Raw genomic sequence first — 26,163 nt, forward strand, 5'->3', positions numbered from 1 at the left:
TTTATTTTTATTTTTTAAATTTTTTAAAATTTTTTTTTCTTAATTTATATCTAAAAATTCCTCTATGGAGTAGAGGGAGCTGTCATTCAGAAATTCTTTTAATTTCTTCTTAAATACTTGTTGGTTATCTGTCAGACTTTTGATACTATTTGGTAAGTGACCAAAGACTTTAGTGCCAGTATAATTCACCCCTTTCTGTGCCAAAGTTAGGTTTAATCTTGAATAGTGAAGATCATCCTTTCTCCTAGTATTGTAGTTATGCACACTGCTATTACTTTTGAATTGGGTTTGGTTGTTAATAACAAATTTCATAAGAGAGTATATATACTGAGAAGCTACTGTGAATATCCCTAGATCCTTAAATAAATGTCTGCAGGATGATCTTGGGTGGACTCCAGCTATTATTCTGATTACACGCTTTTGTGCAATAAATACTTTATTCCTCAGTGATGGATTACCCCAAAATATGATGCCATATGAAAGCAATGAGTGAAAATAGGCGTAGTAAGCTAATTTACTAAGATGTTTATCACCAAAATTTGCAATGACCCTTATTGCACAAGTAGCTGAACTCAAACGTTTCAGCAGATCATCAATGTGTTTCTTCTAATTTAATCTCTCATCAATGGACACACCTAAAAATTTGGAATATTCTACCTTAGCTATATGCTTCTGATTAAGGTCTATATTTATCAATGGCGTCATACCATTCCCTATACGGAACTGTATGTACTGTGTCTTATCAAAATTCAGTGAGACTCCGTTTACAAGGAACCACTTAGTAATTTTCTGAAAGATAGTATTGACAATTTCATCAGTTAATTCTCGTCTGTCAGGTGTGATTACTATACTTGTATCATCAGCAAAGAGAACTAACTTTGCCTCTTTATGAATATAGAATGGCAAGTCATTAATATATAATAAGAACAACAAAGGACCCAAGACTGACCCTTGTGGAACCACATTCTTGATAGTTCCCCAGTTTGAGGAATGTGCTGATCTTTGCATGTTACGAGAACTACTTATTTCAACTTTCTGCACTCTTCCAGTTAGGTACGAATTAAACCATTTGTGCACTGTCCCACTCGTGCCACAATACTTGAGCTTGTCTCGCAGAATTTCATGATTTACACAATCAAAAGCCTTTGAGAGATCACAAAAATTCCCAATGGGTGGTGTTCGGTTATTCAGATCATTCAAAATTTGACTGGTGAAAGCATATATGGCATTTTCTGTTGAAAAACCTTTCTGGAAACCAAACTGACATTTTGTTAGTACTTCATTTTTACAGATATGTGAAGCTACTCTTGAATACATTACTTTCTCAAAAATTTTGGATAAAGCTGTTAGAAGGTAGCTTGGACGGTAAATGTTGACATCAGATCTATCCCCCTTTTTATGCAAAGGTATAACAATAGCATATTTCAGTCTATCAGGGAAAATGCCCTGTTCCAGAGAGCTGTTACACAGGTGGCTGAGAATCTTACTTATCTGTTGAGAACAAGCTTTTAGTATTTTGCTGGAAATGCCATCAATTCCATGTGAGTTTTTGCTTTTAAGCAAGTTTATTATTTTCCTAATTTCAGAGGGAGAAGTGGGTGAGATTTCAATTGTATCAAATTGCATAGGTATGGCCTCTTCCATTAACAGCCTAGCATCTTCTAATGAACACCTGGATCCTACTATATCCACAACATTTAGAAAATGATTATTAAAAATATTTTCAACTTCTGACTTTTTGTTCGTAAAGTTTTCATTCAATTTGATGGTAATACTGTCTTCCTCTGCTATTGGTTGACCTGTTTCTCTTTTAATAATATTCCAAATTGTTTTAATATTATTATCAGAGTTGCTGATTTCAGACATGATACACATACTCCTGGATTTTTTAATAACTTTTCTTGATATAACACAGTAGTTTTTATAATTTTGGATAGTTTCTGGGTCACTACTCTTTCTTGCTGTCAGATACATTTCCCTTTTCCCGTTACAAGATATTTTTATACCCTTAGTAAGCCATGGTTTGTTACAAGGTTTCTTACGAGTATATTTAACTATTTTCTTGGGGAAGCAGTTTTCAAATGCATTTACAAAAATGTCATGAAATAAATTATATTTTAAATTGCCATCAGGTTCACGGTACACCTCATCCCAGTCTAACTGCTGTAGGCTTTCCCTGAAATTTGCAACTGTTAAATTGTTGACTGAACGTACTACTTTAGAGGACTCTTTAGTATTGCTGAATGGAGCTATGTCATATATTGTAACTAGCTGAGCACCATGATCAGAAAGACCATTCTCAACAGGCTGAGCATTTATCTGGTTAAACTTATCTTGGTCTATAAAGAAGTTATCTATCAGTGAGCTGCTATCCTTTACCACCCGAGTAGGAAAATCAATAACGGGTGTCAAATTGAAAGAACCGTGTAATACTTCAAGGTCATTTTTCCTATTACCCTATTTTTTTGCGGCATGAAAATGCATTACAGAATCACGAAGCAGTCATGAAAGAACTGCAAACTATTGTTGATGAAAATCACGAGACCTTGCTGGCTAAAATTGACTCAGTTGCATCTACCGATTCGATTATGCTACTTGCAAAAACTCACGAAAACCTAAAGGACACAGTAGATACTCTGAAAATTGGAGGAGATTAGCTCATTATCAGAGAAAGTAGTCGAACTTTCGGATCAGCTAAATAATTTATCTACAAAGGTAGATGGTGATCTGAATGACACAAGACCCTTAGCCTTCACTGATGCAGAAGTGTATGAACAAATCAGAAAATTCAATCAAAATCAAAATCAAATCAATACACAGTATAAAAGAGAAACCCGGGAAGTACAAGATCAGTTGACACAGGTAATACAAGAATTAAATATTTCAGAGGAGACTCACGCTCCAACACGGGAGAGGGACTTAGAAATACGGAACAGCCACAAAATAATAACACAGGGCACTTCGGAAATTATGAAACAAATTGGCAAGGTACACCGAATTTTGAGATGGAACCGCCGAAAAGAAGTAACAATGAGCGATGTGCGAATCGCCGACATGATGATTTTGACTATAAGCCGTTCATTACTACACGTAAATTCAAAACATTTAAGAATTCTGGCAACAACATTCATCCACAAGCATGGCTCCATCAATTCTCTCATTATTTTCCTCCCAACTGCTCATTGGAGCACAGGTTAGAATTTATGTGTGGCTACTTAGAGAATGAACCAGCTGTAAGAATGCGATCGGTCATTCACGATTGTCACAGTGAAGGAGAATTTTATCTTGCCTTCCTCTCAGCATATTGGTCTCAAGCTACTCAAGACAGAGTAAAACATAGCATCATAATGATGAAACATTTCGAACAGTCTGAATTTTCCAGTCTTGCCAAATGTTTCGAAGACATATTACATAAGAATCAGTATCTTTCAAACCCATACAACCCCTCAGAACTCATCTGCATTTGCTTAATCAAATTGCCTGAAGATTTACAACATATTATTTTGGCAGGACATTGCAAAGACGACATTGAAGCTTTCCAGGGACTGTTACAAGAATTGGAAATTGACAGTGACAATCGCGGAACGCGAAAACAGGAGCACAACAATTACAGGTCACATCCATGTCAATTCCGCGATGACAGAAATAATAACTGGACACGGCAAGGCTATTCTTACAACGTAAATCGTGACCAAAACAGACACCACCTGTATGACAACCGTTGGCAGAGTAGTAATAATTACAGGGAAAGACCACCTCTCTCCGGTAATGAATATGACTGAGACAATCAGAGAACAGACAATATGGGAACCAAAATAATTATTATCAAGGGAGACAGAATAACGTCAAACGCAATGGTCCACCACGCAGTTATGATTCTGGGAGAAATTCTCCACCACATCACCGACAAAAGAGAAACTATGGAATCTACTGACATGACGACAGACGAAATAATCTTAACGACAGACCTGAATTGCATCAAAACTGGCGGGATTCAAACAGGGCAGGGCCCTCTCGACAAAGTGAATTTGTAGAAGTTAGGTCTCCTAATCCCAATAACGACACGTGCCATCAAAGAGACAGACAATGACTCGCAACGCAGGCAGCCACGTGCGCCGGCTGGTTCAGAGAAAAATAACATAGACGCTAACCTTGAGAAAAAATTTAGCATTCCTTACCGACGTATACAACATGATAATTGCTATGAAGCTGAAACTCTTTGCACTAGAAAGGGTAAAAGATTGCACCACATTTCACATGTAAAACCGTTTATTGAGAGAGAATCTGTTTTTTAACTTAGTCTTTGCTATAAAATTTTTCACTTCACGTTACTAGTACTGTTTGTCACACTTAGAAACTGTTAACATGCAACTATGTTTTAAAGTTAACTATCCAGTCTAGAACCTAGGCAACTTATTTAGACAGTAATTATGAATGCATATTTATAGTGAACAGACGACACACTATTATTGTGTGTACATTCTTGCTTGTTAGTTGCACGATTATGTAACAACTATAAGGCTCACATACTTAGAACATATACCGATACTGCTAATGAGATTTTAATGCAACATTTTGGTTTACTTGTAAAGACATTCCTTATTTGAAGTAGTTTCTGTGAGATTAAAGATGACTTGGAATTTGGTTTCTTTGACAGCTCCACGATTATACCACGACGCTACTAATATGTGACACAATTTACATTGTAGCTTTTGTGCTGTATCTAATTTATATCTGCACAGTTTTTCTGAATTCTTCTGGAAAGTAAAACATGTTTTAGTAGTAACTTTTGTGGTATAGCTACAATGAGACAGCTTTTTTTGTAGCACATCAATACGTTACAATGTAGTACTTTCTTGATCACAGTACTGTACGTAATAACTGCGATATCTATTTGCAGAGCATTTCACTTTTGTTTATTACGAGGTAAGTGCATTGACTTCCACAGAATTTTGCTTATGGACGACGATAATTACGACACTTGGCACAGTTTTTATCCTTAAGTAATGACAACAAGACGCACAGTTTAACGCTACAGTACACGTATTTTAGTGATTGATTTTGTACCTAAAACATTTATGTTTAAAGATTTTTGAATTACAGTGATACAAAGAACGTTTTCCGTGATACATTTCATTCCATTGCTGTAATCTGTAACACCTGAGGGTATGTATAAATACATTAATCCTCAGGGGGGTACATGCTTACCTTATGTACCATGTGTTTGGCAAGCACAAAGAGCCTTAGCTAATATGGTATTTGCTTATACAATTTTACACATCGGTACCATATTTCTCTAACACAGAATTATACAGCTATCTGATTATTTGACAGAGAAACAAACAATCCTTTTACTACGTCAGTGACACATGTTTACGCAATTACGCAGTTGGATAACTTCACACTTATGAAATTGTATTTTGCCTGCACTGTGTGAACTGTTCATACTTTTTCGGAATCATTGTGATACTATGACAGCTTTGAATGTAGTATTTGCTAAAGGAGCATGATTTTTGAAGTATTTTTGAGGTAGATGACTTTATTGAAGGTCTTGAAATTATTGAAAGAAGCTGCGACGATTTTGAGATGTGATTGATCTGTTATGATGTTATTTTTACGACGACGATGTGTATTATGCTGTTGAGGTATGTTTATGATCAATAAGCTGATGCTATATGAGGAATTTGATTATGCTACATATTTATAATGATGAAATATTGAAGAATGTCGACGAATATGTATATGTGTAATAAGGTAAGGAATAATGAGTAGTGGTTAGGGACGCTGATTTGTGAAAAAGGGTGTTGGAAACGAAGAATCGTACTTTAAGAGTTATGAAATGTGTGTGAATGCGTAAATGTATTACAATGCCGCCGAAAATTTTTGGACACTGTTATTTTTATAGGATTTTGTTTCTACACATTTGTAAGGCAAATTCTCGACCTGTGAAATTTTTATATTAGACTGTCACTGTAGTGGAAACTGCTGTCGTAAGTATTTCGGTAAGAAAGGTAAGTGACATTGACGTAATGTGTTTTGGGCACTCAGCTGAGAGATAGTCATCTGAAAAATGAAAGCCATTAGGTGGAGATAAAAAGAGGTCATTAACCTCGCTATTGACATTCCTTTACAGAAAGCATCGCATTATGACACGCTCATTACTTGGAAACATATGATTATATTGTATACTTTGTGCTACTTGGTGAAATGCTTATGAAATGATGGGAAATATTCTTACATCTGCACACGTGATTATGACAAGTCCCTTTCTACGAGAGTTGAGAGAATTTCTACTGATTTATGAAATGACACATGGCTACTGAATGATGTTTTTATGCTTTGCTTTACATAGTTGGTTATTTCATTTGATATCGGGTTTCCAGCTGTGTTGCAGCATTGGTTATATAAATTAAAATTAAATGCATTTGCTAATGTGAACACTTTCTGTCGACAGATCTATTAAGTAATAATTTTAATATCCACATTCTTCAAAAAGGGAGCACTTGGAGAGGAAAGACCAATAAGAAGGGACTAATAACAGTAACTGCATACATAATTTTCTTTTCAAGTACTTGGTAATTTTTTTTGTAGAATAACTTGTTGTGGTGCACCACTTTAATTACATAGACATTAAGACGTGAATATACATTTCCCTTATCTGCATTGTTGTCTTTAGTGTACTAATTTTTCTGCTTGTGGGTTTGTCATATTTAGATATAGGTTATTGCATTTGCTGCTGCTGTTTGCCAGGCATAGTGCTACTGAATTTCACTTTGTATTTCTCTGTTAAGCCAGTTTTACTACTGATTAATTTTTCTTATTTGCTGCACATTGCCTTATAATAGTTGTAATGTTGCATTTGCTTCGCTAATTTAGATATACTGCTGCTTGCTTTGCCAATTTGCATTTTTTGTCATTGCTGTCTGTGTTAATTGTTTTGTACTGCTGCATTGCCTCATCCCTTAGTTTAGCATCTGAGCTCAGTAGATTTAAGTTAGCTTAAGAGGGGGTAGACTATATAAGAGAGTGAGTTGTGGGAAATAGGAAGAAATGCATTGACAAGGTATTAAAAAAAAAGTGAAATAAGAGGAAACATCTATGAAATGAAGTTTTGGGTTGGACTGCAGTACCAAATGTCACACTGAAAACAAACTCTGAGCTGTCCTTTGTGTTATTCCACCATGTGTCTGTGTACCTTGTGTATTTGTGTTCTTCCTGTCTTTATGTGTTTATCTGATACGACTTATGTTGTAGAATTTTTCTAATACTCAGCTACATTCACTAAGATGAGGAGTACTGTTATCCTCAAATATAATTTGCATTTATAATATGTCATTTACTTTGTAATGATCTTTAGACATTATTTATATTCTGTTTTGTTTTAATGCTCACATGTGAAGCTGATGTTTCGAAAGTTATTCAGACCTTTTATGTATTTACTTATGTCATAATTCATGTAACACTAATGTATATGTTTATTTCTATTCTTTTGTAAAGCCCCTATTACTACAAATAATATCTCTATTGTTATGGTCTTTAATGATGTATTTTGTACCTTTGTAATTGTATTCTTATGTTGTAAATTTATAATTGTATAGACACCAGTTCTTCGAATTAAGTTACATTTCACTGCACACATTTCTGTTGGTCATAGTATATGCACAACAGATGAGAAGTTGGGACTGTTAGTGTCTGCACATGTGTTAATAATTCAGCAAGGGACTGATTAACAGCATTGCTGGTTCTAAGGACAATTCCAAAAACTTTGTGAGTGCACAAATGGTGGTTTATGGACTTGCTACATTGTCCGAAAGACTCTTCGATGGTGATTGTGCACCTGCACAGTCGCAACAGATGGCTACTGGCCGTCTCTACGAGGACTACAGTGGGTCTGAATCTTTGATGGCCCACCAGTACCATTATTGCTACAAGGACTGCCGTGGGTCTGCATCTCTGGTGGCTCAGCAATACCATAATCTCTAGCAGGACTACAGTGGGTCTGCTCTGTGTTGACCTACCTACCAATATTCTTCAAAACTTCGACTGACTCTGCTGTGGGTTTGCTCTGTTGTGGCCCATTATCTGTCTGCATGTCAAGAATCAGCACTGTCTTTCCGTTGGAAGGACAACACTGCTTCTTCAAGACAGCATGGAAATCCACTACTTTTGTGTGCATTTTCTTTTACTGCTCAGACTTTGAGAAAAAAAAACATTGAAATTTTACTGTGATGAATGATCAGGACTATTTTTATGGACTGTGAGAAAATTTTAGCTTTTGACCAACATTGTATCAATAAGTGTGTGCGTCTGATATCTTCGTTATTGTAATTATGAAAAAAAATTTCAAATCTGTATTGGCCATGGCCCATAATTATTTGTAAAATTTTTTGTGGGGAGCATGGGGGCTATGTAAGTAGGCTGTATAGGTTTTTTTTATTGCTAACACCACGTAGCGCTCTGAACGAAAATCACTGGCTGTGCTGTGTGCAGTCTGTGGCTGGTTTGCATTGTTGTTGGCTATTGTAGTGTTGGGCAGCTGGATGTTAACATTGCGTAGCGTTGCGCAGTTGGAGGTGAGCCGCCAGCAGTGGTGGATGTGGGGAGAGAGATGGCGGAATTTTGAGAGTGGACGATCTAGACGGGTTTCCATCAGAAAGAGTAAATTTGTAATATTGGATATCATGGACTGATATATATATTATGGCTTTTAAACACTGTTAAGGTAAATACAATGCTTGTTCTCTATCAAAATCTTTCATTTGCTAACTATACCTATCAGCAGTTAGTGCCTTCAGTAGTTAGAATCTCTTATTTAGGTAGCAGCATTGGTGCTCGCTATATTGCAGTAGTTCTAGTAACGAAGATTTTTGTGAGGTAAGTGATTTGTGAAACGTATAGGTTAATGTTAGTCAGGGCCATTCTTTTGTAGGGATATTTGAAAGTCAGATTGCGTTGTGCTAAAAATATTGTGTGTCAGTTTCAGCACAGTTATTCACTAATTTTTCTAAGGGGACGTTTCACGTTGTTCCAATGATCTCTGAAAGATGATAGACAAGATTGGTTCTATATTTGTAGCATAGTCAACATATAATCTTACAGGGATACCGTCTGGGCCAGATGCCTTCCTGGCGTCTTAACTGTTTTACAATCCCAGATACACTAAACACTATGTCAGCCATCTTTGCATTTGTTTGATAATTGAAAGGGGGAATGGTGCTGCAATCCTCTACCGTAAACGAGTAGATAGTGTCCTGACTGAGGTCGAAAGAAATGTACACTAGCTTTTCAGATCTCTAGTGCTGTGATTTCCGGTAGAAATGATGTCTATGATTTGGAGTCAAGTCTTTCCATTCAGCCACATATGTGCATGGTATCCGGTTGAGAAGTCCTTTAATGATTATAGGCAATAGTGAATCACATTTCTAGCACTCTCATATCTCGAAATAAGTCACCTTTTTCGAACCTATTTGCTACAGTAAAATTTCAGATAGTCCCTATGACTCTTGCAACTGCTACCATTTCTGCAGCTTTGCGCATGTTATCGTTCCAATTTAAGTTGGAACTGAGCAGAAGTTGGAGAGAGCTATGTCCACCACCTTCTGCAACATGTGTAGAAACAGAGTGGCCTGAGTTAGTGCGACAGGACCGTGTTTTGACATTCAGTGGAAATGGGAACAAGTTGTCGGAGCTCCGTCAACAGTGTACGACGTGTAAGGTCATCACCAAGTGAAGCCTGCTCCTGCAACACGAGAGAGTATAGAAAACAGTATGGGAACTGGGAGAAGGACGAGGATTTTGCTACTGCATTGTGGTGCCTCCTCAAACTATATACAGATACTGCAGTCCAAAGCAGATCCGCGTCCCACAGATCTCATTCACGTCTATCACCCCAACATGCTGTCATCATTATTCTATATCATCCAACAGAGAAAAATTACGAACTATAAAAGTTCTTCTAACTTCAACCGATAGAGAACTCCGTAAGATTTTTACTGCATCCCTCTCTTCCCATGTAACAAAATCGAATACTGTCTGAGTGCAGGTATCGATCACATGTGGCGACCCTATTAAATATACAGGTTTTGATCCATTGTACAGACCCGTGTAAAGTTGCATTGCCTGTACTGTAGGAGGATGACCGTATCCCACAAGCTACACTGTAACTCACAAGAGACGCTCCCTGTGACCCTGTATTGTTGTTTGAAACATTGTTTTTTTCTGCTGTAACACAGTTTGTACACTCCAATAGATTTGTTTTTTTCCGCCCACGACTTCGAGGTCTGTGTCGGGCCCTAAACTAACATTAACACGTTCTGATCCATTGTTTCTCACAGAAAACTAGACGTCGCATGGTGTAAATCATGTTGTTACTGGTGCTACCGTGACACATCACACACATTGAATGATTTTAAATAAAAGACAGTTACAATTTGAGGAAACTGGACGAGTTTTACGGCGCTTTGGAACGTTTCCAAACTGCAGTCCGAAGGTGATTGACGACCTCCACATTTAAACTCATCTGTCACAGTGATGGAACAGTTGATAGCTGTGCGTTCCATTTCAATTGATTCCTCATATTGCAGTCATGTATGTGATCACTGTTTTGGTGCTAGTCATCCCCAGAAGGTGTTGCCTCTCCACCAAAACGCTTTCCCCATCTCATACAAACAATGTCAGTCAATCATTATGTGGTAAACATACCAGTGAGCAGATGGCCTGGAAAAAACACTGTCGATGTACTGCAATAATAAGCATCACAGTTGATAGTGTGAACAATTTTAGCAATTTTATAGTAATTTCAACACCAACCAATGATGCAACAGCATGTTTCTCAATTTCAGTATCGTCATTAACCCCCCCCCCTTTCCCTACTTTGAGTGTATAATTGTGAATGTAAATCGATGACTGTGGAGTGCGTCCATTCATTGTTGATTCTCAAACATGTACATCAACAAAGTATATATTCCTAGCACCTCGAGAATAGTGTTTAATTTACGATCCATCTCTATGTGGATGGGCGCCACAGACCATTCTAGCAGTCTTAGGATAAAATTAGAGACTGAAAGATACCCTCGCATTTCCAGCGCATGACATACATCCTTCTTACAGGTTTCTCTACGATAAACTATGGTAACAATCTGTAAAACGAAAAAACTACTTCCTTAAAACATTGGCTCTGTGTGATACATGCACAATATAGCTTTCCAGAGGTGTATAGCGTCCACTGTTCACATCCGATCACGGTTCAGAAATTATACTATGCCCGCATCAGTCTTATATAACATGATCATTAGTAATGGAGAATACCTCCTACAAGGAAACAGATAAACGCATAGCAGCAGCGTCCGAAATGTGAAATTCGAAGTCATGCCGCCACTAACTCTGCAAACAGCATTGTCAAGCAGATGTATACACAGGGATTGCAGTGTCTCAGAAACACATATCGCTAACTTAGAATCATCTTAGTTATGAAGCTGAAGTCTCGATTTTACACCCAAGATACGACAGGGGGATGGAGTACATTGCATAAATCTTCGTTTGTTTAGAGGACTGTGTCGATACAGGATAGTCACGTTTCATCACACATGAGATGGAAGTCCTCTAATGACCGAGAGGTTTGCCGTTAACGATAGCAAGTAGACAGTGCTGTAAATCACATACAGAACATGTGGTTGTCTACGAGTTGAGCGCAGTCCACGTCACGCGACTGATGCATCCTGACAGAACAGGAGGACAAATAGTCAAATGACCTGCAACAGTATCTCCCTCTCTACAATTCATCATCAGTCTGCCATTAAATCATACTTCGTTACACCTCCATCTCAATCACCCCTTCCACTCTCTGTTATCCTTTAACGAAGATGCATTTAAGTTTAGTGGCAGATGGTTCTCTGTCTTCCTCAAAAGTGTCAAATACAGTAGTCAACTCACATGTATCTCTGTTGCCTCAATAGACATGCAGCAGAATGCTGCCTCGATGGAAAAACAGTGACTTTCCCTGGTTCCCTTCGCTTCCACGTTGACGTTTCCTCGGATTCCTCTTGCTGTTGCATACTTGTCCTCATTTACAAATTGCTCTGCGAGAACCAGAAGACATGCAAGTACTTCCTCAATTTACCGGCATTTCAGTGTATATTCCTTCAATTTATACTATTCTCCCGTTATTTTTCGCAATTCTATCTATTTTATGTCAGTTCTACCCGTGCTTCATGACATAACCTCTCGTTCCGTGTTCTAAAATTGATTGCAAATGTGGTACAGCAGCCAGCATCCAGAGCAAATGCGCTATTTTTCTGATCGGAAAGCACAGTATAGCACTCTACTCGCGTTCTCACGTAAAGGTCTTCGCAGACGGGATGAGTTTCTAGTTACCCAGTGGCTTACAGCACATTACACGTCGCTAAAGTTTCAGGTTTCTAGTGAAATAATTTCCATGCCATATCTTCGGAATTTTACTGTGCGAGCGATACTCCAGCTACACAAGTGATATTGCTGTATGCTTGATATCAAAAAGTACCACGTAAATGGTATGATATTCCGGTAAACGATGTGAAATTACATATTTTCTTGTAAGCCCAGAGTCTGGAGATGGTGTAGAAAGCAAGCAAGTATGCAGGTCCGGGCCAGAAGCCGTAACGCCTTTGAACCGATGGAAAAAGAGACTGTCTTTGTACAACAGTTTGGAGAGTGACTTCGGTCTGCTGGGGGCGCTCTGGTCATGCATCAGGAGTGGATGACTTTCAACAGCCCGACTTAATGGGAAATATCTAGTGCTATGAGGGGTATATATGGTGCTGTGTGTCTTAGCGGTATATGTATGAGTGCCTGGCGGTCCATAGCTGTATGAATGATGCAAAAGGGACGATTTTGTATGGTGCACGACACAAGTTGTACGTTTATTACATCGACATGGTATGCGGTGATATATTGCCAGGTTTCACACACTAATATTCAAACTTCCGTTCTCAGTGACAGAACAGTGTAATTGAGTGAGAGTCTTTCCATATTTGACGATCTGTAAGCCACTTTTACACTGTTTAATTGTCAGTGCAATATGGCGATCTGTTCAAAATTGTTTTTCCGCTGCTAGTCTCGTCTGCAGAAAGAAAAAGGCGGACAGTGCTTCCACACCATCAGCATTAGTAATTTGGCGGTTAAATTCAGTGATACTCCATTCATTCACAAGACATCCTTTGCGTCGGGGCATAGGAGCCCCTATATAGCAGTTGGAACGTTTGTGCTTCAGAGATGTTTGTTGAAAGCAGGACTTAACGATTTCCAGGAAGGGTAACACGTGATGGACGGGGTGCCATGTCAGGATCATCAGGATAGTAGCAGTGGGCGTTCTTCTGGGCTATTTTCATAAACAGGTTCTGTTAGGACAAGAATTTCCATACAGACAACCTGAGACATCACGAAAGCTCCTACAAAAGCGACCGTTAACTATTTCTGTGAGACTTATTTACGTAGCCATGTGACGTCAGTATAACACTGAGAACGTCTCAGATGCATCTGCATGGGTGAGCCACTATGCTGACATCTCTCGCTTGGCACTCGACTTACAGGTATATTTCAGTCACAGTAAACACGTGCATGGCCAGAGGCATCTCACATGTCCCTTTGGGAACAGATTTCTACAGCGCAACCTGTGACGTCAGTATTCACAGGTAGAGAGAAGTCCCACCAGCAGCGGTAAATATGTGCGCTCAGCCAAGAGGGTGACTCGGCTCTTATTTACAGAAACATGTGTCATCAGTATATTACTTGAAGAACTGTAACTGTATACCTGAAAATAGGCGCAGCTGTCACCTGCTGGTTGTAGGCGATAGCGGCCTGCATTATTTCGGTAATTTACGAGTTGTTTTCTTGTCTGCGCATCAGTTTGCCGCATTATTTCGGTGACTTACGAGTAGTTTTCAGGTCTGTAGGCTGTGTATTGTGACCCCAAGCATTTCAGAGCGAGTGTTTTGTATCCATGTAGTAAATAAACTACGTGAAATCCGTCCCTAAATAAATTGTTCCAAAATAATTACACTCTTTCCTCCCTCCAGCAGCCCAGCACAGGCTGAGTCGTTTTCCCGCCATTTCCCCCCACCCCTCCCCATAGACCACTACCTGGGATTACATTGTGGAAGGGATGACAGTTGGCAGTACTGTGTACTAGGTCTGTTGGACTCTGGACCTCATGGTGAACACACTGAATGGAGCTACTGCCTCAAATTGTTTAAACAAACATTGAAAATACTTACATCCATCGTATCCATTACAGGCTGAGCCCTATCCCCGCAAATTCCTAGGAAGATGTGGCAGTGTGATTACTTAGGGTAGAGGAAGTAGCCCAAGTGACCTATTTTCCCGCCATTTTCTTAGGTTAGTGGAACTTTCTGCCATTTTGTAGGGTTGGGGGGGAGGAGTAGAGGGGAAGGGGCTATGTTAGTGGAGGTAGCCCATTTAACCTATTTTCCTGCCAAAATTTGAACTTCCCACTACGACAGCTGGCAGAAGTAAAGCTGTGAGGACCGGGCGTGAGTCGTGCTTCGGTGGCTCAGATGGTAGAGCACTTGCCCGCGAAAGGCAAAGGTCCCGAGTTCGAGTCTCGGTCGGGCACACAGTTTTAATCTGCCAGGAAGTTTCAGCAACTTCTCTGTCTCAAGGAAATTGATTACATTCGAACTGAGAATATGTTCGAGAATCCTGCAAGAAACCGATGTTAAGGATGTTGGTCTGTGATTGTGAAGATCCGTCCTTCTACCCTTCTTATATACAGGCGTCACCTGCACTTTTTTCCAGTCGCTCGGGACTTTACGTTGGGCAAGAGATTCGCGATAAAAGCAAGCTAAGTAAGGAGCCAAGGCAGTAGAGTACTCTCTGTAAAACCGAATTGGAATCCCATCAGGACCTGGCGATTTATTTATTTTCAACCCATTGAGCTGCTTCACAACCTCAGGGATGTCTATCACTACGTCCTCCATACGGGAATCTGTACGAGACTCAAACAGCGGTATGTTAGTACAATCCTCCTGCGTGAAAGATTTCTCAAATGTTAAATTTAAAATTTCAGCTTTCGTTTTGCTGTCTTCCATTGTCAGGCCAGACTGATTAGTGAGTAACTGGATGGAAGCCTTCGACCCGCTTACCGATTTTACGTAAGACAAGAATTTCCTTGGGTTTTCAGCAAGATCGTTTGCTAAGGTATGACGGTGGTAGTGGTTGAATGCTTTGCGCATAGCTCTTTTTGCTCTTTTTACTGCAGCACGAATCTCTACTAACTTTTGCCTGTCCTCATTCTCCCGATCTTTCTTGTACCGCGAGTGCAACTGCCTTTGCTTCCCGAGCATTCTCCGAATTGCGCTGTTAAACCAGGGTGGATCTTTTCCATCCGTAACTCACTTTTCTGGCACATACTTGTCCAGTGCATTATTTACAATGTGTTTAAACTTTGCCCATAATTCTTCCACATCCATTGTACCGGAAGTAAATGAAGTCAATTCATTTACTAAGTGGGATGCTAACAACCTCCACTAACCTAAGCCCCCCTCCCCATCCTTCCCCCAGAAAAACGGCAGAAAGTTGAAATTCGAACAGAATAATGCAGCACACCATGGTTATCTCTACTAACCTAAGAAAATCGCAGGAAAATAGGTCACTTGATCTTCCTCCACTAAGCTAAGTCACCTGACTGCAACATCCTCGTAGGGATTCGTGGGTAAAGGACTCCACCAGTGTTGGACATAAGTCTTTATTATCTTGCATGCACTAGTCTTTATTTAACCAAATTAGGACCACTACCACCACCCAGTGTAGTCGCCAAGGCATCTGGACTCCAGCTGACCTAGTACATAGTACCACCATCAGAGGGCGCTATCATCTGTGATATAATCCAAGATGGTGGGGGATAATGGTGACAGACAGTGTCTCCACCAAGAGCTCTAGAGTCCAACTGACCTAGTACACAGTACTGCCAACAGAGGCAGCTGTCGTCTGTTCTGTGATGTAACCCAAGATGACGGTCTGGCGTGGGGTAAATGGTGGGAAAAGGACTCTGCCTGTGCTGGACATGAGTCTTTATTTTGCAGGCAGTCTCTCCACCACGATATCTAGAGTCCAACGGACCCAGTGTACAGTACTGCGACCAGAGTGCGCTGTCGTCTGTTCCATGACGTAACCCAAGATGACGGTCTGGGTTAAGGGAAAATGTCGGGAAAAGGAATCTGCCTGTGCTGGACATGAGTCTTTATTTTGCGAGGTTGTTTCTTCACCATGATATCTAGAGTCCAACTGATCTAGTACACAGTACTGCCACAAGAGGGTGCTGTCATCCTCCTGTGACATTATCCAAGATGGTGGTCTGGAGGTGGAAAATGACTCAGCCTGCGCTGGGCTGCTGGGCAGAGTAAGGAAGGAGTGTACTCTATTTATTTTGAAACATTTTATTTATGGATGGAGTATATTTATCACACTGATACAAAACACATGCTTGGGGTCACAATACACAGATTTCAGACCTGTAAACTACCTCTAAATAATGCTCTCCAGACACGCAAACAACTCTAATTTATCGAAATAATTTCAGTACAGACATGCAGACACCTCCTAAAAATTGCAGTTTACTGATGTGCAAACACGGAATCGTAAACTGTCCAAATAACGCATAGCATAGACTGCACAGGAGGCTACAGGCAGCCCCAGCAAAGTGACGTGGTCATCAGCTGTCAAAACCACGCACAGACGCCCTCACACATGAGGCAGCACCGTCCCTTTTATACTTGATACCTGAGAAATTCCTCTCTAAGTGTGTGTTCACCTAGACACCATTGAAGAAGCTATAGGGGCTTGCGCCCTCACAGCCGTGAGCCGCCGTCGGATACAGGTGAAAGTTGCCTCTATATTTGGGTATACAGGCAGTGTTATACTGACGTCACAGCACTCCAAGGCGTGCTCAAGCTGGTCTCATACGCGAGACACCTCCAGGCAGCATGTGTCTTTACCGTTGATCACAGAGTAGCACAAGCTGCTTTATCCCTAGCAATTCTAACGAACTATGCATGGCATGTGGCTGACAGATCACTGCGCATAGCTACAAGCACATCTAGCAATGTTCTCAATGCTATACTGAAGTCACATGGCTATCTTCAATAAGAACCGAGTCAAACTGTAGTAAATTGCATAGTATCCCAGAAATACTTAATGTGCCCTTTTGTAGGAGTTTTCGTGATGTCTCAGCTTGCATGCATGGAAATTCTTTCCCTACCAGAACCTGTTTACAAAAATTTCTTATAATAATCCCATACATCAGTGCTACCCTTCCTGCTCTCAACATACGCAAACGTTCTCGCCACTATGTGGAGACTCCTATATCCTAGCACAAAGAATATGAATGAATTGAGCATTATGATTGGCTCTTATCGAATTTACCCTCTGAAATACTGTTACCACCAGTGTGGAAGCACCATCTACTTTCTTTTTGGTTCTGCAGAAGAGACTTTCAGCGGTAAAATTATTTTGCACATAACGCTAAATTGCATTGACAGTTAAACCCGCAAAGTTGTCTACAGATAATAAAATACATACGAGACTCACAATAATATTGGAAGCCAGGATCATATTTACCAGTGTAACTACAATTAAATATTATGACCGTTGCTACAGTCTAACACCGACAAATGTACAGGTAATGTCTCTTCTTGACGATTATGCTTCTGGAACGAATCCCAGTATCTACAGCGCACATATTTTTTCACGTAAAAAGCCTCTGTCATACCCTCACGGTTATCGATGTGCTGAATTATATTAGAACAAATAAGCCCTCGGTCACAAAAATTAAGTCAAAGGTGACCAGGTTTCGACGCTACTATGAGCGTCGTCTTCAGAATTAATATAATAGCTATATAAGACATTAATAAATTAAAGTGTGTACTGACTGGAAAGAGATGCAGTACTTACAAGTCACTTTGAACATAGCTGCTAAGGTTCAGTGACCATGTCAGAATTATATTAGAACAAATAAGCCCTTGGTCACAAATATTAAGTCAAAATTGACCAGGTTTCGATGCTGCTATGAGCGTCGTCTTCAGAATTAAACTAACTGTTCTAAAACATAATAGGTATATAAGTCATTAATAAATTAAAGTGTGTACTGACTGGAAAGAGATGCAGTACTTAGAAGTCACATTATAAGAAATTTAAGCGGGAAAGGCGCTCGTACCTGAGTGAACACGGGTTGCAACAAAACTGAGGTGCCCACGTTAGAAAGTGTGGGCAAGTAAACATGGTGTTGCTACGAGCGCCATCTAGTAGCCGCAGAAGCAACTAGGCTACTGTACATTCAAAATTAGACACATGAAATTGTAATGAAGCTGATTCAGGCATAACGTAAGCACTAATAATAATAACATGAAGTTACATATTTATCTGCTTTAAACAGAGATACATTTTGTAACATAAAAAAACGTCAGTTATGACATACAAGAAAACAGCAAAGACGTAACAGGAAAATAACATTTCGGCAAACTACATGAGGAAATCTGAATCAAAGATCAAGCAATGGTTTTATACAGTCGAAAAAGTTTTTATTTCGCAGCTGCAGCTGTTTGTTGAGAATGACGAGATAGATGTTTGAAAATCTCCAATTCCTCTAAAACATCTAACCTACGCCCTTTCTTTTCGGTATGCAGAATATTGCTTTCGCCAATGGCTTTAGGCACGAGTCCAGTAATTAAGAGATGATCGGCAAAGGATGAATTTAGGGGACTGGTGCCGTTTTTTCTCAAAAGATGTTCTTTATATCTGATGGTGAAAGCACGTCCAGTTTGCCCTATATAATAGGAGGAGCAGCTATCACAGATGATCTTATAAACGCCAGAACTTTCTGTAGGGGAGCGAATGGATTTCAAATTATGAATGAAGTTTCTCTTCAGATTGTTATTAGTAGAGAGGGCAACATTTCAGTTGTATTTGTTGCGAAGCATGCGCTGAATCTGATAGGAATTGGGTCCTACGAAAGGAATAGAAGAACTTTTTTTGGGTTAACTTCAGCGCGTGAGGTGTTGAGCGTGGTAGTTCTTGCAGTTTTCTTATTGAGGATATCGTCCACTATGTTAGGCATATATTCGTTATTGACTGCTATGGTTTTAACTAAATTAATCTCCTCATTGTACTTTTCTGTTGAAAGTGGTATAGAGGTGGCTCGATGGACGGCAGAGTGAAAAAAGGCCATTTTTTGAGACTGTGGATGAAAAAAGGAAGCAGGCACGATTTGGTCAGTATACGTCTCTTTTCGAAAAATATTGAAAGTGATGTTATTGTCTTCTATTGTAAGAGTCAAGTCTAAATCATGTAATTGGCGGTTTTCGTTTTCGAGTTCAATAGTGAAAGATATTTTTTCATGGAGGGCGTTAAAAAGTTTAAATATATGATCAATGCTATCAGCGGGTCCGTTACAGATGACTAGAATACCATCAATATATCTTGTGTAAGAATGGATACCTAGTGAAGCTGCTGAGAAACGGTTAAGCGGCCTTTTTTCCAAGGAATTGTTAAAGATGTCGGCGAGGATGCCGGCTAAATGGTTGCCCATAGCAAGCCCATCAGACTGCTGGTACAGTTGTCCATTGGATTCAGAGTAGTTGTACTTGACAACGACATTAATGAGATTCATAAAATCGATAATCCGTTCACCTGATAGATCTTTTTTAAATTGACGTAAATTTTCTTCCACAATGACGAGCGTCACATGTACCGGGACATTGGTATAAAGATTTTTAATATCTAAGGAAAAGAGCTTAGTACTACGTTTTCATTATTTTGGATCAAAACGTAGCTGTTGGAACGAAATAATTATTTTCGAAAACGAACAATTTTTTCAAAGTTCCGTGTAGAAATCGGGGCCAGATCGTGATATGCGCTATTCATGCTATTGGAAATTGGACGTATTGGTTTATGAATTTTGAACTGGGACCGAAGTTTAGGGGGCTGAGGGTTCATATTAATGAGTAGTTTCTTTTGGAAAGGTTTTATAAGAAATTTTGCATTGTTAATGACTGACCTTGTTTTCACTGAAGAAATTTTCAGTTACAGAAATATACACAGAAATATAAGCAATGAGTAGATAACAACCTTTATCGGATTTAGTTATTAAAGCATTTGCTGTTTTTAGTTTATTATTTATGGAAGTTACCAAAATTCTGTCGTTATGCGTAGCATTAGGCGAAGTACCTGTATTTTTCTCTAGCATGCAGGTTACATCATACGCAATTCTGGCTTGAGAAGCATTATCTATCTTATTATAATCGAGACCGATTTTTAAATCAACAAGCATATTTTCTGTCACATTTCTGTCTGACAGGTTAGGCCTGACGTTGTATTTTAGTCCTTTTCCTAACAGGACTCTTTCATTCTGAGTAAAGACGGTGTTGGTTTTATTTAAAATTCTTTCATGAAAGACGTGACTGCTTTTTTGAAATGTATTCTGAGGGCATTTTTCGTTAGAAAGCAGACAAGAAAGATTGCTGAGCGTCTTCTCGTGTTTCTGCATTATACCTATTTTACAAATCTCTGGATGTTCGTTAATTTGCGCCAACATGTCGTCAATATTAAAATTATAGTTAACACGATAAGTGCAAAAGGTATGCTTCTTAGTTAAGATGGCCTTTTTTAGCGTACAGCTCTTTTATCCTATTACAAATAATATTCTTAATGATAGGTCTAAAGGATTTTTGATTTTTTTTTACAAACAGAAAAATTGATGTAGGCTTTTGTATAAGTCGGGACAAGTCCCGTTTTTCATACTGCCTGTTAAAATAGATAGCCATACTTGTATTTAAAATTTTTTCTTTTTTAATTCTTTATATTTCGAAGCAGCTTTAGATACCTGGGCAGACAAAAATCGTAAATCTTTGAACATAGCTGCTAACGTTCAATGACCGTGTCAGAATTATATTAGAACAAATAAGTCCTTGGTCACAAATATTAAGTCAAAATTGACCAGGTTTCGACGCTACTATGAGCGTCGTCTTCAGAATTAAACTAACTGTTCTAAAACATAACAGGTATATAAGAGATTAATAAACTAATGTGTGTACTGTACTGCATCTCTTTCCAGTCAGTACACACTTTAGTTTATTAATGTCGTTATGTTAAAGTTCACACGCACCACTTTTATACGTGTCTGTTTATTTCTTGTCTATGGTCGATTCACACGCAGCAGCAAATACGAGTCCATTAATTGCTTGTCTATGACCGATTCACACGCAGCAGCATATACGTGTCCATAAGTTGATGACTGCTTTGTTACTACAAAGTGCAGTTAACATTCGGTATAGATATAATGTCTAAAAATTATTTACAAAGAAAAATTAGTCTCTGTGACTACAAGGCCTGTCGAAAAAACGTGTCTCTTATTCATATTTCGTACTTCCAAGGCACTTTTGGTTTACACCTTGTTCGAAATCCTGTTATTCTTTTCTTTTTGCAATAATTACTCTTTTCTCAAGTTCAGCTCTTCTTTTTTCTCTCTGTTAATTACGTTGTTAATTTGAAGACATAGTCAATGTGGCTTCGTTTACGTGATGAACAGTTCGTGTTCAAGTTTCTATTAGGGAAATTGAGAAGCTTGGTATTCTCTGTCGTGCAATTGCACATAACATACCGTAATTGAATTCGCAGTTCACGCAAAATAAGTATAGCCTATCAACAATCAATGTGTCACGACCATCCATAGGTACAGTCTGTACATATCAAGCACGCAATCAGTCCGTAAAATTCAGTTCTCTACAGGGTAGGGTAGGGAGGAAAGGATACGGATTAGAGGAAAACACAATAGACTTTTATGGAGTGAAGAGGTATGAAGATACAATGTTCATGCCGTATTAAATGATGAGCCTAACATAAATTGTGCATTATCACCCTAGTTTTTCATAATAAGTAATTAGCGTAATTAAATCGATATAGTAGCCTCAGTATCGTCTGATCCAACTCTCCAACATTTCTCTATACATATCTAAAATTGCTTACACCATGCATTAGCAGTGAACAGAGTCTGATAGCTATCTTCGGTTCTGAAAAAAAAAAAAAAAAAAGGAAACCGTCGTCGTATCTCAAGGACCTGAAATAGATGCTTCTGTTACTAAGTTAGTTTACTTATAAATGATCTTTGTAAGTATTTCAGTTGCACTGTACCATAAAACTCTTATGAACACGTACTGTTTTCTCCGTACTGCAATAATAATAATTGAGCTGCGCACTTCTTTCCTGCAACCTGGATCGTTATTGATTTGCTTGATTCTTATATGCTAAGCTGCTGCCTTTGTCTGCTGCTTTTCACAGGCGGTCTCATGAAAATTGTTGTCAAACACTCCTTATACATAACATTTACCTCGTAAGAGTAAGCGACCTTTATCATCTTTTATTTACGAGCAGTCATTCTGATCCGAATGATCATTTTAATTTATTTCATTCAAGAGGAGAGAGCTTTGCTATACTTAAAACTAGGAGTAGTAGGTGGCACTTAGCCCGTCCCTACTATATTATTTATTTGTCAGCTCTTTGGCTGTGGCCATTCATGCCTCAATTAACTTAAAACTAACTTAAATCTAAGGCAAATCTTGCTCTCCTACAATAAATGAATAAATGTATTTTATTTCAGGTGCTCACATAAATTACTTCTCTTGTGGAGGCAGGTCAATAGGGTGTTAGTCCTGTGCATTATTCTTATGTACGCTTATACTTCACACATAGTATGACAACTTATATATATATATATATATATATATATATATATATATATATATATATATATAGGAGCTCAACTTAGCAGATATCTTCAGTGGTTAACTCGGTATTTCTTTAAGTCTGCGTGATGAAACAATCCTGTTATTCGTCCAGATACAGGGTCAGCTGATGGATAGCAACCAATGTAGGGTTTTATTAGTATAATAAATGGTCCTTCATACAAATGCTGCCACTTGCGATTCTTATGATGAATCAAAGACGGTTTGAAGTGGGTCTTTAATAGCACTCGTTGATTTATACGATACGATAAGACTTTGCTAATGTCTTTGTCATGCGCCTTTTTTCTTAGGTTGGCATGAGTGGTTAAAGATATGAGAGCCTGTCTTAACTTGTCGTCTAAGGTTACTTCAGGCTGTTGTAATTTCGGAATGGGATCTACCCATTCATTTCTTTCTAGTCGTTTAGAAACTAGTTCTGATGGTGTGAAACCAGTTGATGTGTGAGGTAAATTATTAACAATCTCTTCAAAGGGTGTGACGAAATCAATCCACGGTGTGTGCTGGTTTGGAATATAAGTTCGTATAAAACGATTGATCTCTTTGAATACTCATCCTGTGGGATTATTCTGTGGTCGGTACTGGGATATCAAAATTTGTCTTATGTTGTTGGTTGCAAGAAAATTTCTCCACCGTTTCCCTACAAAAGTTGATGTGTTATCAGATAATATGGCTTCAGGTTTGCCAAAGCGAGGAAAATAGTCCTTCTCGATTCGCCTTATGAGTGGAGGTATATTAAGATGACTTCATTGCATAGAGTCTTACATTTTTGGTAAAAAGATCTAACAATACAACGAGATATATCACACCCCCTTTTCCCTGAGGAAGTGGACCTGCCTAATTCAAACTGATGATTTGGTTTGGTCTTTCTGTACGTATCAGGTTTAAAGGTAAGGCATTTGATAGGTTGAAAGGTTTTGCCTTTTGACAAATGGAATAATTTCTTAATAGTTGGTGAACCTTCTTGTGAAGCTTAGGAACGGTCGCCGACATGTTAAGACCTACTGCATAGCATTGCTACAAATTGTATTTTTATTTTGTGTAAAAACTATGTGAAACGACGAACAAACATTTCAGTAACTCGGGTGAAGATGTAATGTACTTACACGCACGCAAGGACACTTCAATTTTAAGAAGGAATGGACTGTCAGAGGAGCGATTATTCGACTGCGCCATTCACAAAAGAAATATTAGATGTAAGTCAGGCATTTATTGAAACTTCCTGGCAGATTAAAACTGTGTGCCCGACCGAGACTCGAACTCGGGACCTTTGCCTTTCGCGGGCAAGTGCTCTACCAACTGAGCTACCGAAGCACGACTCACGTCCGGTACTCACAGCTTTACTTCTGCCAGCACCTCGTCTCCTACCTTCCAAACTTTACAGAAGCTCTCCTGCGAACCTTGCAGAACTAGCACTCCTGAAAGAAAGGATATTGCGGAGACATGGCTTAGCCACAGCCTGGGGGATGTTTCCAGAATGAGATTTTCACTCTGCAGCGGAGTGTGCGCTGATATGAAACTTCCTGCAGAGTGAAAATCTTATTCTGGAAACATCCCCCAGGCTGTGGCTAAGCCATGTCTCCGCAATATCCTTTCTTTCAGGAGTGCTAGTTCTGCAAGGTTCGCAGGAGAGCTTCTGTAAAGTTTGGAAGGTAGGAGACGAGGTGCTGGCAGAAGTAAAGCTGTGAGTACCGGACGTGAGTCGTGCTTCGGTAGCTCAGTTGGTAGAGCACTTGCCCGCGAAAGGCAAAGGTCCCGAGTTCGAGTCTCGGTCGGGCACACAGTTTTAATCTGCCAGGAAGTTTCATATCAGCGCACACTCCGCTGCAGAGTGAAAATCTCATTCTGGAAACATCCCCCAGGCTGTGGCTAAGCCATGTTTCCGCAATATCCTTTCTTTCAGGAGTGCTATTTCTGCAAGGTACGCAGGAGAGCTTCTGTAAAGTTTGGAAGGTAGGAGACGAGGTGCTGGCAGAAGTAAAGCTGTGAGTACCGGACGTGAGTCGTGCTTCGGTAGCTCAGTTGGTAGAGCACTTGCCCGCGAAAGGCAAAGGTCCCGAGTTCGAGTCTCGGTCGGGCACACAGTTTTAATCAGCCAGGAAGTTTCATATCAGCGCACACTCCGCTGCAGAGTGAAAATCTCATTCTGGAAACATCCCCCAGGCTGTGGCTAAGCCATGTCTCCGCAATATCCTTTCTTTCAGGAGTGCTAGTTCTGCAAGGTTCGCAGGAGAGCTTCTGTAAAGTTTGGAAGGTAGGAGACGAGTTGCTGGCAGAAGTAAAGCTGTGAGTACCGGACGTGAGTCGTGCTTCGGTAGCTCAGTTGGTAGAGCACTTGCCCGCGAAAGGCAAAGGTCCCGAGTTCGAGTCTCGGTCGGGCACACAGTTTTAATCTGCCAGGAAGTTTCATATCAGCGCACACTCCGCTGCAGAGTGAAAATCTCGTTCAGGAATTTATTGTGTATTTGTCAATGTCTAGTAGTTTAAAGCCAATTTGTTCAAAATATATTTATGTTGTATGATGCAGTAATTTTCTTCTTATTCTTTTCTTTCACTAACCAAAAATGATGTTCAAATTGTATATGAGCTTTGTTATAGGTTCGCTTTTTACTGCGGTGTCTCGATTGTATCTGAGAGACCACTAATGTGTTCAACTTCCAGCTCGTTGTCTGTCCTTTTCTTTAGTGACAAATATGTCACATGCAAAGTAGCTGAAAAATGGTTCAAATGGCTCTGAGCACTATGGGACTTAACTGCTGAGGTCATCAGTCCCCTAAAACTAAGAACTACTTAAACCTAACTAACCTAAGGACATCACACACATCCATGCCCGAGGCAGGATATGAACATGCGACCGTAGCGGTCGCTCGGTTGCAGACTGTAGCGCCTAGAACCGCACGGCCACTCCGGCTGGCAAAGTAGCTGAAATCGAATAATATTACAACCTCTGATATTGTATCGAGACAGATTACGTTACTAGTACTATAGAAATATCCAGATGGGGCGTTGTGAGGGAGTTGCAAATACTTCTTACATACCACGTCCCTTAGCAGAATCACTTTCAAATTTCAGCGATTTTATAACGAGATTGCATCGTGGGCTACGTGCAACTGGAGTGCTGGTCTGATAATATACACTCCAGCGATCACCGTCAAAGTATTAGACTGGACAGAAAAACCACCTCATTCAGAGGTAATGTCGTACCTCGATTTATAAATCGAGTATAGCTTTTAACATGGATAATTGTGTACACCTGTAGAGCCATGACTGCTTGTGACAGTAACATACAGTAGTTGTTGGGATCTGGTCTTTTTAACATCTGGCCTATTATGTCTCTCTTTCTAGGACACGGTGGTAGCACTCACCACCCATGGTTGAT

The 26,163-nt window shown here is 39.4% G+C and overlaps 1 non-coding gene across 1 annotated transcript; it reads right to left on the minus strand.

The window, feature by feature from the left end:
* Window positions 1-24,024: 24,024 nt before the first annotated feature.
* Window positions 24,025-24,099, minus strand: Trnas-cga. The gene has a single exon. It is a non-coding gene; the product is annotated as a tRNA-Ser (tRNA).
* Between the last annotated feature and the right edge of the window lie 2,064 nt (window positions 24,100-26,163).

The sequence above is a fragment of the Schistocerca piceifrons genome, chromosome 8, assembly GCF_021461385.2.
Source record: "Schistocerca piceifrons isolate TAMUIC-IGC-003096 chromosome 8, iqSchPice1.1, whole genome shotgun sequence".
In the NCBI taxonomy this organism is placed as follows: Eukaryota; Metazoa; Arthropoda; class Insecta; order Orthoptera; family Acrididae; genus Schistocerca; species Schistocerca piceifrons.